Here is an 11,467-nt window from a genome sequence, read left to right on the forward strand (position 1 = left end):
TTCAAAACAAGGAGGGAGAGGATGAAATATGGACAGAGGCAGAGGATGCTTTATAAGACCTTTGCACAAAGATTTGTATCCCGTTTGATTATTCAATTAAAATTCATGTCTTGATTTTTTTTGCAAGGGTTATGTTTTCCATTCTGCAGATGCTGGCTTCATCTCCATTGTGGAAACTTCTGAGTGAAAATTGGTCATTAAGGAAGTCATTTAAAGTTCACATACTTTTTCATAAACATCATAAATTATGTTGTTGTCTTTGAAAATCCTTATTTTTTTAAGGAGTAGTTAGCGTAATATAGCAAATTGTATAACTGATAATACAATGGGGAAAACATTTTATAACCTAAAAATGTGTTTCATGTGGTAACATCTTAATTAACTGATTTGATTAAAATCAAAAATATTGTTTAACATCACAGAATAATCCTGAATACATTAGGTTACACTGTAACACTTTGCATTGTCATTGTTACCTTAAGGGTTTATAAAGGGGTTAATTAATGACAATTAAAGTCATTACCCATTTTTAATCATTGATGTGCAGTCATTACAACATGAATAAAACAGGTAACTTTCATGCAATATTTGCCAAAGTGTGAGCATTTTAACTAACATGTTATTAATGCTTAATAAATGCACTTATTCATGCTTCTATTAATCAAAAACAATAAATGCCCTAATTTATGGTTTATGCCACAATGCAGCAAAAATTGACAATTATATTGAGATTTTAAATTATCTCATTTAATGTCATTTGGCTACAGTATGCTTTGTGTTCATAATCAGTACTTTAATGTCTCGACTCTGTTGTCTTTCCTTGACACACTGATGTCAAAAGAATGGTGCTACTCCGAGTGGTGTCCCAACATTACAAGTCCTATACCTAAAGTAGTCTGCAAAACACTTTTCAGGTCTTCATGCTCATTCACAGCATATACAGTATCACATAATAAAGCCTGATGACCATTAAACCATACTGAACCTTATATGCATAGGTTGCTAAAAAATGCTAAATATGTGTAAACTTTACATGAAGGTACATTTTCATATGTTACTAATGTTGAAAAAGTGTTATTATGCATTTATAACATGTGGGGAAAATGGTTCACAATTTGGCAGGTATTGTATGAAAGTCTCCCCTTTTATTCATGTTTTTATAACAACATTTCAATGATTTATAATGCATTTTAAATTAATTATTAGCCATTAATTAGCCCCTTTACAAAGGGAACATTAATGTAAAGTGTTATCGGTTACACCAACAACACTAATTTTAAGGGTTAGATCAGGTAGAAATAGCTGCTTAATGTAACAATTGCAGGTTACCACCTTTTACAGTATACTCTTGATGGTTAATGTCTGTGAATTTCTAAAAAAAAACGTTAAATAGTTGCACACTGGGGGTTAATTGCTTATACCATTTTCTTGGCACAGGTGTTCAATTTATCTCATTCTTTAATTGCTTTTGTTTCATTAATGACAAAAAAGGTGTTACAGGTATTTGTTTCATCAAAAAAGTGGCAGGTCTTTCTTGAATTAGACATGTTGAAGCCATTTTACCTTTTATGCACTACGCTTTTGTACTCTGAAGCATCTCATTTGCAATTTACAGTGTTTGTAATTGGATAATGCATGCTGCGCAATTACAAACTGGCACAATTTTTACTCCATTGTTAATATTCATGTTTCATCATCATATTTTTGAGCATTCTTCATATTTGTAAATGATACTGTGAATGAGCTAACGTGGTTAATAAAAATAAAAAAGTAAAATATTAATGCAATATGTAAGGCTTCATTTGACTTAAATATTGTGTGTGTGTGTGTGTGTTTATTCAAAAAATAAAAATGACATTATATTAAATTGTTACTTGTTACTTATTTTAAAATCATAATTTTAATTGAGAACTAAGAAAACTTGCATAGTAGATAAGTAAAAGAAGCAAAGGAAAATTACACTAGGACTCCAGCAGGTTAAAAACAATTCTATCAATTAACAACACAGAGTCTGAAAAATGTGGTTTCCAAAACAACACATCAAGTCAAACTTCTCAGATAATCAACAGCCATTCTTGTCAGCACGGTGTTAGCGGTGTGCGTGTCGTTGTCACTGGTCTGATGAGATGACGTGCCTGTCCCTGCAGACCCATTAGACAATTGCACCTGCAGTTCAAGACATTTCATATGCAGTGAAGACAATACTTGTTTTGCTGCATCAAACACTTCCTCTCCAAGACAGGAAATGTGATTAAGAGAGGGTTCAGTCCAAAAGGAAATATTCATTAACCTAACACACCCTTTTCACAGCTCCTACCCGCACTGCCACACACACACACGCACACACACACACACAGTAGCTGTGGGGTGAACACACATTTGGTATCGAGGTACGGCAAAGTCAGGTATAATTGGATGTCACTCGTTCCACACTAGTACATAAGTGCAATTGGAAAAAACAGACTGATAATGAAACTGAAGCAACTGGTTCAATGCATTTTGAGTCCATGTGCTGGAATGCACAATCGCTTGCTCATATGAAGAATCTGATACTGCACTCCACAGAGCACTGCAACCAATGTAAACCACAGGCAAATAGTGTGTGGCATGATCTTAACACAATAATGATATGCAGACCTTCAAGGCATGATGCCTTGAAATGAAAATGTGGCATGGCATATAATCACTCAAAGGTCAAAGGTGTTAAAAGGTCAAAAATATTAATTTATTTATCATTAAAACCTCATCTTTCTGTTTACAGATGCAGCTCCCTTGTTGTTTGTGTGCTGTCTCCTCCTGGCGCACAGTAGGAAAATTACATGCAATAATATAAGATAGGAATTGCAAGACGTAATGTCCAAATTACATGAAATGGCATCACAAATAAAAGGAAATATCCCAATTATGGAATAAACGCATCATGTTATGTGTGTAAAATATATTTAAAAAAAATGACACAAGGATGTACCATGACCAGTATACAGCATCAAAGTTGCACTAAGGTGTTAGTGCTGAGGAGCAGCCAAGAACATGTTTTAACCCCATTAAGGTGAGTAAACAATCACAGAATTTTTCACTTTTCATTCATTTAGAACTATTCCTTTAACTGGACTTTATCTTGAATGTCACCACCAACCACTCTCAAACAACTTGAAACCATTCTAATAACTAGCACTTATCAGTATTAAAAGACCATCATCAGTTAGTAAAGGCATATTTGTTTCTGGAGACATCTTGTTTAAAAACACATTTGCATCAACTCTAAGTGGAATTGGGTGGCAGCCATGGCAACTGGTCCCTGTTAATTGGGAGCTTGTGGAGGAGACAATCATGTGACCTTGGAGAGATAACTAATGATTTGATAATGTGTACTTCAGGTCTAGCGTGGGATCTCTGAATACTTGGCCAGCTTCAATAATGCATTTAATACCTTCACTAATGACTCTTAATACACACAATTACAAAGGTCATCTTAGAGTTAGAAAAGAGAGGATGCAAACTCATCATAAATGATTCTAAACAGAGCAGCTCTCTGCATTAGTTTCAATACATGAAGGATCAGGGTATTGGTTCATCTTTCCCATTTAAAGGAATAGTTTACCCAAAAATTACAATTCTCTCATCATTTACTCACCCTCATGCCATCCAAGATGTGTATGGCTTTCTTTCTTCTGCAGAACACAAATGAAGATTTTTAGAAGAATATCTCAGCTCTGTAGGGCCAAACAATGCAAGTGAACAGTTAGGCCAGAACTTTGAAGCTCCAAATAGCACAAAGGCAGCATATAAATAATCCCCAAGACTCCAGTGGTTAAATTCATGTCTTCTGAAGCAATATGATAGGTGTGGGTGAGAACAAGATCAATAAGTCCTATTTACTTTAAATCTCCACTTTCACTTTTACATTCTTCTTTTGTTATTGGCGATTCACATTCTTAGTGCATACTGCCACCTACTGGGCAGAGAGGAGAATTTATAGATTCTTATAATTATAGACAACTTATTATATGGCATGAGGGTGAGTAAATGAAGAGAGATTTTTCCTTTTTAAGGGGAATTATCCCTTTAATCTGGTGTAGAGGCTATACTGTGCAATTGTTTTGTTGCCAAGTGTATATTGCCATCTACTGGCCAAAGTTAAACATTACTATGAGGCCTATATCTGTTTACACTACAGTTCGTGGTCAAAAGTATGAAGTATATGGAAACCACCTTTCTAATTAATAGAATTTGACTGTTTGATTTCATTTACTTGGCAATGTTTTTTTTCACCTTACTTGTAACTATTTCCCTATTGCGCCTTTTCTTAATTTTCTAGAGGGCAACACTTGACAAGTGTTATCTTGACTACCCTTAACAAAAATACCCATTTACATTTTGAAATATTTTACAAGTAATTCAGACATATTCCCCACTGCATTACATCCTGAAGACATTCTTACACAGCTGTGTGGTGTGGCAAATGAAAATGACCCACACACTTGGACATTTATCATTATGAATGTGGAGAGGGACGATACAGATGTAAAATGCATGCACCACAATGGCATTAACAAGTTTTTCTGGCCAAGCCCATGAGATCATCAGTTGGCATGGAGACAACATGTAAACTGTCCAATGCCAGATCCACAAGCACTTAACAACAATAGATCTGTGCAAATAGAAAACATACCTGGATGTGCATACAGAATCATTTTGAAAATCTTTGTGGTGCAATGGAATTAAAGAAAGTGGGAAATCTGAATGAAGGGAATCTGAAAGGCAATGCATGCAAAAGTCCTAAACAACTGACAACCTTCAATTAACTGAGGCATTGATACATTAAATGACTCAACAACAGGAAAGAGATAACAAGGACAAATAAGGAATGTAAGAGTGTTTTACTTAGAAAAATATCTCTATAAATATTTTTAAACAGTTTCCAAATGACACACATTCTATACATATAAAGAAGATAGAACTGTACTGCAGATACAAGACCAGCATATAGCAGATGAAATAAATGGCATTCTTGTAATTCCAAAACTCCCAAAACTCTAAACTGCAGATAGTTTAAAGAGAGTGGTGTAAACCTGGTGCTGCTCTCAATCACAGCACGGATCTGTACTTGCAAGCAAACATGATCCACACAGCACAGGCTGACTCCGGATAAGCAAACACACGAACCCTCACTGCCAGTTGTACATGAGCCCCTCAACAGCAAACTATCTCTTCACAGAACGGAGACCTAAGTGATAAAAAAAGAAAACAAAAAGACAGACAACACTACTTAAAAGAAAAAGGAAAGAAAGGCTTTTGGCTGTATGTGTATATTTGTCATTGCTAAAAGAAAGTTCACCAAGAAAATGAAAATTCTGACATCATGTACTCACCCTCATGTTGTTCCACACCCATTAGTAGGACTGACACAATTATGAAATTTGGCTGACGATTAATTGTCAAACTCAATTTTTTTATTTTATTTTAATTTTTTTGACGATTAATTGTCTGTTTTAGGGCTATGATGATTAATTGATGATTAATTAAGGGCTTTCACGGTTGATTAAGGTGCATGTGTGTTTTATATACCTTAAGTCCTTATTTTGAACATATTTAACTTCAAATATATAAATCAAATAATAAAATAGGGAAATATGATTTCCTTTTAAGGCTTAAAAACTAAGGAATAACATAAAAAATAATGTTTTAAATATCAAAATATACCACTGATTTGTTCCAGTTTGTGTTTACATGTTTCCTCTATTGATTCAGGTGTCGCTGGCTTGCGTAATGTTATTTCCATGGGAACGCTGATCATTCCAACTTTCTTTGAGCGAGCGGCACCTGATCACTATTAGTTCCCTGCCTATATTTACCTCATTACCTCAAATTATGCGATTAATCGCAATCAAATATTTTTATCATTTGACAGCCCTAAATATAATATAAAATAATACAATACAATATAAAACATTTATAAAACATAAAGCTGACCAAAACGAGAGACATATTTTAAGTATTCAGAAATATTTTGATATTTTAAACATTATTTCTCATGTCATTTATACGTTTTTAAAGCCTTATAAGGAAATTATATACCCCTGTTTTATTATTCGGTGTATATATTTGAATTTAAATATGTAAAAATGACATGTTAAGGCTTATGAAGCACACATGCACCTTAAGAAATATGACAATTTACATGACAAATAATCGTCATAGCCCTAAAACAGACAATTTATTAGTCATAATCTTAATGATTTGTTTGACAATTAATCATCAGCCAAATTCACAATAGTAACAGCCCTAGATTGGGGTGAGTAAATGATGACAGCGTTTTCATTTTTGGATGAACCATTTCTTTGAATTTAAAAGGGAAAATACATTAAAAGGTGGCTCAGTATGTTTATGTGTGTGTGAGAAAGCGCCTGAGGCAGGTAGCAAACGCCCTGCATGCACTGCGGTGCAAGATGTGAATAGAAAAGCCTTTAAAAGTGTGTCTTTCCGGCACCGCCCTTCTCACAGCATCCTCGTTTCCACGACACACCAGTACAGTGCTCGAGTTCAAATGCCAAGAGTGCTTCCGACAGCAGGTATGACTGTGGCTAGACCGAGATCCTATAGATACACACAAACACAATAAAGATTCTACTTATTATGACATTCAAACAGCATGTAAAAGCTACTTTTATTTCTCAAATAAAACTAATGTATTAGCCAAAGTTATTTACAATAAATAAAAATCATGCTGTCGTGCACATTTAAACCGAGGCTTTGTAACTTCTTCATTATTGCAAAAATAATGAATAATGTGTAAAAAGTTTCCTAGACAATTTTTCGCCCACAATCCATTGGTCAGAAACATAAATAGTCTTGCCCCAAACTCTTGCTGTTGGTTGGCACAAACAGAGCAATGTTTTGAAAGCGACACAAAGCCTGAGTGTTTAAATTTTTCGGGGAAATTAACCTACAAATGGCTTACTTCCATTGAGTTGAGCGTGGATGCCGCGGTGGATGGCATGAAGCCTCCACACGCGCTATGTCTCTGTGGCAACGTGCTCAACAAGCCACGTGATAAGATTATAGGTAAGGATATAGTTACAGGTTATAGGATATAGTTTGCATATAGATATCAAGTTTATTTACATGGGTCATTCTTGGGATTCGGTAATATTTCAGTCCCCCAGACTTTTTAAAGAGGTGGTTCACTAAAATTAAATGTTAAAAGATTTTTTACAAGATGTTGATATGTCCATTATAATGAATTCAAAGAATTAGATTAGATTAGCCTTTATTGTCTCCCTTCGGAGAAATTTTTCTTGGGCATTCGAGAAAACACAGTCAACATAGCAGTACACATATCCAGTTAACCCACAGTTACACTCAGATCTATATAAACACCAGAACACAAAAAACATCAGATATTGCACAGATGCCCTACCTAAATATTGCACAAATGCCTTACACCTAAATTTTGCACAGATGCCCTACACCAAGATATTTCACTCCCACCACCCATAAATTCTATATAACAAATAACAAACTCTATATACAGTTGTGCTCAAAAGTTTGCATACTCTGGCAGAAATTGTGAAACTTTGGCATTGATTTTGAAAATATGACTGATCATGGTCTTTTATTTAAGGATAGTGATCATATGAAGCGATTTATCATCACATAGTTGTTTGGCTCCTTTTTAAATCATAATGGTAACAGAAATCACACAAATGGCCCTGATCAAAAGTTTACATACCCTTGAATGTTTGGCCTTGTTACAGACACACAAGGTGACACACACAGGTTTAAATGGCAATTAAAGGTTAATTTCCCACACCTGTGGCTTTTTAAATTGCAATTAGTGCCTGTGTATAAATAGTCAATGAGTTTGTTAGCTCTCATGTGGATGCACTGAGTAACAAGGTAATGGAACTTTATAAAGATGAAAAAGGATATAAAAAGATATCCAAAGCCTTGAAAATGTCAGTCAGTACTGTTCAATCACTTATTAAGAAGTGGAAAATTCAGGGATCTCTTGATACCAAGCCAAGGTCAGGTAGACCAAGAAAGATTTCAGCCACAACTGCCAGAAGAATTGTTCGGGATACAAAGAAAAACCCACAGGTAACCTCAGGAGAAATACAGGCTGCTCTGGAAAAAGACGGTGTGGTTGTTTCAAGGAGCACAATACGACGATACTTGAACAAAAATGAGCTGCATGGTCGAGTTGCCAGAAAGAAGCCTTTACTGCACCAATGCCACAAAAAAGCCCGGTTACAATATGCCCAAAAACACATTGCCTCACAGCTTCTGGCACACTGTAATTTGGAGTGACGAGACCAAAATAGAGCTTTATGGTCACAACCATAAGCGCTATGTTTGGAGAGGGGTCAACAAGGCCTCTAGTGAAAAGAATACCATCCTGTGAAGCATGGTGGTGGCTCACTGATGTTTTGGGGGTGTGTGAGCTCTAAAGGCATGGGGAATCTTGTGAAAATTGATGGCAAGATGAATGCAGCATGTTATCAGAAAATACTGGCAGACAATTTGCATTCGTCTGCACGAAAGTTGTGCATGGGACACCCTTGGACTTTCCAGCATGACAATGACCCTAAGCACAAGGCCAAGTTGACCCTCCAGTGGTTACAGCAGAAAACTGTGAAGGTTCTGGAGTGGCCATCACAGTCTCCTGACCTTAATATCACTGAGCCACTCTGGGGAGATCTCAAACGTGCGGTTCATGCAAGATGACCAAAGACTTTGCATGACCTGGAGGCATTTTGCCAAGACGAATGGGCAGCTATACCACCTGCAAGAATTTGGGGCCTCATAGACAACTATTACAAAAGACTGCACGCTGTCATTGATGCTAAAGGGGGCAATACACAGTATTAAGAACTAAGGGTATGCAGATGTTGAACAGGGGTCATTTCATTTTTATCTTTGTTGCCATGTTTTGTTTTATGATTGTGCCATTCTGTTATAACCTACAGTTGAATATGAATCCCATAAGAAATAAAAGAAATGTGTTTTGCCTGCTCACTCATGTTTTCTTTAAAAATGGTACATATATTACCAATTCTTCAAGGGTATGCAAACTTTTGAGCACAACTGTAAAACTGGTGTTAAAAATATGTGGGTGCAAGTAGCTAGTGGGACAGTTGTGAAGGGGTTGAGCCAAGAGTGACAATATTAGGTAATTAAAATGGGAGCACACTTAAAAATCCATGTATTGTTTGCTGAGCATAGACAGACAGGTTAAGGGCTAGGACAAAAAAGTTTGGGTTTTAGTTAAAAATATGAATTAAAAGTTTTTTTTTATAATGAGACCACAGACACACAATTTGCTTAATTGTAACTTCAAGTAAAAATGAGAAAACTGTTATAAATTTTAGGTTTAGGTAAATGTTTATTTTATAACAAGTATTGTGTAGAAACATTTTCAAACCACTTCCATTATGTCTGTAACGGGGTTGAGAACAAAGGGTGTCCAAAACAGAAAAAAAGAGCTTTGATGCCTGAGGAGGGAAAATATGATTTGTTTGAAGTTGAATATGTGCCAAATGTTGTGGAATATTCAGACAATTAATCAAATGTAGTTAAAAATATATATATATTTATTAATAATAAATAATAAAAATTAAGTTTAATATTCTGTAATATTAGAGTTAATATTACAGAATCCCAGGAATGACCCACATGTCTATAGTAAAAGTCAAATATTTGACTGAATGTATGTTTCCCATTATTTTAAAGACCATTTGATCTAAAGGCATATGCATAAAGATTTATGCTAAAGATTTTTTATGGATGTGTTGGACCAGACAGATAAAGAATAATACCCAAAAAAAAAAAAATGCCCAGCAAACATGGTATCTCAGGTGGCACCTCATTAAGTTGGTTGAGGGTGAGACCAAAGTGTGTAGATCTATAATCAAGGCAAAAGGTGGGTATGTACATTGAATAATCTAAAATATAAGATTGTTTGAACTTTTTTGGTTGTTATAGGATTCCTTTATTTTCATTTGTGTTATTTCATAGTTTTGATGACTTTACTATTGCTCTAAAATGTGGAAAGTGGTAATAATATACAATAATAAAGAGTAGGTGTGTGAAAACTTTTAATGTAGTATATGTGCATGCATTCCTTGATTCAGCCAGGTTAGGGACTGATTAGGGGATAATTATAAATCATGGGAATGTACGATTACCTGTGTGCAGTGAAACTTTCCCAAAATGGAACAGAGCCATCTGCGCCGCAGGTCATGACCCAGGTGTGTGGAATGTATTTGGTGCCCACACATACATAAGCATCCAGCCCAAAACCCAAAAGCAGACTACAAAGCAGTGTGGCATGATCCTCACAGTGGCCCTAACATCAAAAAACAAAAGAGCAAAATGAAATTAAAGAAACACCTACCACATAAAATCCCTCTCCTTTGCCAAGGTTCATAAAAAAGCATTTATAAATATCTCATATTTTACTCTAGTATGTAGGATTTTGATGTTCTCAGGATGTATACGTCTTTTTCTTACTGAAATCATCCATTGACAGTTCCTTTGAGCAACCTGAATGTAATGAAATGCTATTTGCCAGAGACAAGACACAACTGTACATCACCTGGGCCTGATTTAGATTATGCAGTGCCACTATGGGGCTGTTCAGACTGAATGTGGACTTTAAAAATTGAAATACAATAGATGCAGCAAATCAAATGGATCAGAACGCCAGTGTCTTGAGGCACGTTTTTAAAAGTTGCAATTCTCTTAACTTGACACAGCATGCTCATGAGCGAAACGCTGTAAAAACACAGCATAATGGACAAAGACGACACAAAAACCGGTTTGATGTGAACAGCCCCTGTCTGTATGATTAAGCAGAATAGGACACTGTGGCGGCGGGGGAGTGGTCGAGCGTTCGATTTGTACAAAAAGTCGCTAGATTTGATGCTAGGTGCTTTTTAGAAAAAAAAAAAAAACTAAAAGGGTCTGAAAAGTCGCTAAATTGGCAACACTGCCCCTGCAAAAGACGGTATAAATCCTGGCGGAAAGGCAAGCGGGAGACTGTCTCTCAAAGCGCCAGCGTATTTTCACTGTTGTCGTTTTAAAATACTTAAGAAGCTGAATAAATAAAAATGAAATACATTACACTTAACAAACGAAGGTGTCCATAAGTCTTAGTGTTTAATAAACATTGATATTTTAGAAAAGATTTGATTCCCTGTTTAATTCAGGCAAGGCATTGACGCCCCCTCGCTACTCAGGAAATTATGTCATGAAAACTAGCCCCATGGAAGTTGTAGTTCTTGACTACGTACTTGTAGTCCTGCAAGTAAAAGGTCTCAGATATTTAACTGATTCTTTTAATAAAAACGATGGCCAAACCAGATTTAAATTAAATGTGTCACTGTAGAACTGTTCAGCCCTGATGCCAATTTGTAGGTGACGAAGGCTTTAACATGGGATTCCTCTGAAATTTCCCATGGGATTT

The 11,467-nt window shown here is 35.7% G+C and overlaps 1 long non-coding RNA gene across 2 annotated transcripts; it reads right to left on the bottom strand.

Annotated features, from left to right (window-relative positions):
* Window positions 1-1,471: 1,471 nt before the first annotated feature.
* Window positions 1,472-11,109, bottom strand: LOC127452492 (uncharacterized). 2 transcript variants are annotated; one of them, XR_007899276.1, is made up of 3 exons: window positions 10,188-11,109; window positions 3,635-6,597; window positions 1,472-2,166 (listed from the first exon to the last, which is right to left on the bottom strand). It is a non-coding gene; the product is annotated as an uncharacterized LOC127452492 (long non-coding RNA). The 2 variants fall into 2 exon arrangements; XR_007899275.1 differs by lacking the exon at window positions 1,472-2,166 and having other exon boundaries at window positions 4,866-6,597; window positions 10,188-10,348; window positions 10,462-11,104.
* Between the last annotated feature and the right edge of the window lie 358 nt (window positions 11,110-11,467).

The sequence above is a fragment of the Myxocyprinus asiaticus genome, chromosome 15, assembly GCF_019703515.2.
Source record: "Myxocyprinus asiaticus isolate MX2 ecotype Aquarium Trade chromosome 15, UBuf_Myxa_2, whole genome shotgun sequence".
NCBI lineage: Eukaryota > Metazoa > Chordata > Actinopteri > Cypriniformes > Catostomidae > Myxocyprinus > Myxocyprinus asiaticus.